Source organism: Bos indicus, chromosome 19 (genome assembly GCF_029378745.1).
Source record: "Bos indicus isolate NIAB-ARS_2022 breed Sahiwal x Tharparkar chromosome 19, NIAB-ARS_B.indTharparkar_mat_pri_1.0, whole genome shotgun sequence".
Lineage (NCBI taxonomy): Eukaryota > Metazoa > Chordata > Mammalia > Artiodactyla > Bovidae > Bos > Bos indicus.
This window is the reverse complement of record NC_091778.1, coordinates 41,206,420-41,208,478: the sequence shown is the minus strand read 5'-3', so window position 1 is coordinate 41,208,478 and position 2,059 is coordinate 41,206,420.

The following is a 2,059-nucleotide window of genomic DNA, read 5'->3' as shown; positions in this document are numbered from 1 at the left end:
TTTTCCTCTCCCGCTTGTGTGCGCACAGACAGTGAAGCTCCAGGAACAGAAGGAGGTGTGTGTGCTGGGGCAGGGGGTGAAAGGGGCCGGAGCGGTGGGAGGGAGAGGGCAAGGGGAAAAGTTGCCAAGAGGACACCCTCCTCGCGCCTTAACCTGAGCAAAGGAATCTCCAAGCAGGAACTAGTCGGCTCGGCTCAGCTCCTGGGCAGCCAACCCGGAGGCTGGAGCTGAGATCAATCTGGAGGGTGTCCTCCCCTTGGTTTTCTCAACCCCATTCAAAGTTCAGAGTTTGGAAGCCACCAGGAAATAGAAGTGTCTCTGTGTCCAGGTCATTTGTATATCAGGGGAAAAAGAGAGGAAAACACTGCTGATTGTCTCCTCTCTGTTTAACCCTATTTCACCCAGGATCTGAACACTGACCCCCCCCCCACCCAGTGAACTCCTAGTGAACCCCTAGCTCTGGTTTTATCACCCAAAGGGACAGCTCAAGAAATCACTGAGTACAGTCCAGGGAAACTGAGCCCCACTGGCGTCAGAGACAGGGAAGTCCTGACTCTCCCTGGATTCCATTGGCTTGTGTTTACTTTTCTCTTCTTCCCTTTCATGGGAAGTCCACAAGCTGGGGGATGCAAGGATCTCCCACAGAAGTCAAAGATTTCATTCCCTCTTGGGCAATTTTGCTTCCTCCTCTTCCCCAGAATCTTTAACCTGAAGTTACCTGCTCCTTGGAGAAATCTGTTGATTCGAGGGAACATTGGGACTGAGGGATAGTTCTAGATTCCACAGTTTAATTCTCAAGGAAGGTGGGAAGAAAGAGACAATGGAGGCCGGGCCGGACCAGCGTTGGTCTTGACCTCCACTCTCCGATTCACTGGTGACAACAGGGGTCAGCCCAGTCTTCCTGCCCCTATGTGCTCAAAGGAGAAAGCTTTTTCTTTTGCTGAGATGTGGGATGGGGCAAATGGGCTCAGCCATCACAACAGGCTTCTCAGTTCACAGCCCAAGACACGGTCACTTTTGTTTCTTTAGCACTGGGTGCCCAGGCACTGGCCACACAGGCCCGTGACAACCTGGGGTGTGAAAAAAAACCTAAAACACTGCTGCTTTTCCAGATCCTAAAGTGGCTTCTGCCTTTCTATTCCACATTCATTTAAAATTCTGGACTGAGTTTTCCTGTTTGAGAAACAGTAAGAAAAGGTGCAGACACCTGGGGAGGGTCATTTTGCTCTCTGAAGTTTTCTCCACCCTACAGCACTAGGGTAGGAGCTCCTCACCTGCTCCGGAGTGCCAGCTTGAGAAGGCCCTGACCAAGTCTGGGCTCACAAGCAGGAAGGCAACTGTTTCCTGTGGGCAGATGCCAGGGGATGGGAAATTCAGCCCCTTAGTGCAGGGACAGGAAGCTGGGGTGCTCAGAGGGGGAGAGAGCCAAGGAACCCCAGAGATGTTGGCTGTGCCAAGGGAGCTGGGACACTGCGTTGGGTGGAGACACTGCCCAGATGCGCGCCTGGGTGTGGCTCTGGCGCCGCCAGCTCTCCTGCCTGCTCCAGCGTTGGAACCCGGCACAGTCTCCCAGGGTTGACTAAGGCTTCAGGGTTCCACGGCCGAGTGTATGCCTGTTGTTCCGTTATTCGAACCTTTCTGGGCTTCTCTCCACCTCTGTCTGCGTCCCACTCCTCTTTTCGAAATTAATTGAATTAGGAACGGGTCTTTCTGGGGCGCTTCCGCTTCCCGCCCGAGGCTGCAGCTAGCCAGGAGGCCAAGGCTGAGAGGTCAGGTCCCGCCAGGGCCGAGAGAGCCCCCGAGCCCCTTTGGGGACCCGTGTGCCAGTTCCTACCCTCAGCCAAGTCTTCGCCAAGGGCACAGCTGGGCGGGGTCTGGGCAGTCCGCCCGGCTTGGGACATCTGTTCTCGCCAGAGTCGCATTAAAGGCGAGAGGTGGGGGTGGTGGGGGCTCAGAACCAACCCCTCAATCCCGAGTCGATACCTGCTTTCTCGACCGCAGGCGGCGGCAGTAGGGGACACTGGACTCACAGAGTTTTTTTCTTTCCCCTTGGGAAAAG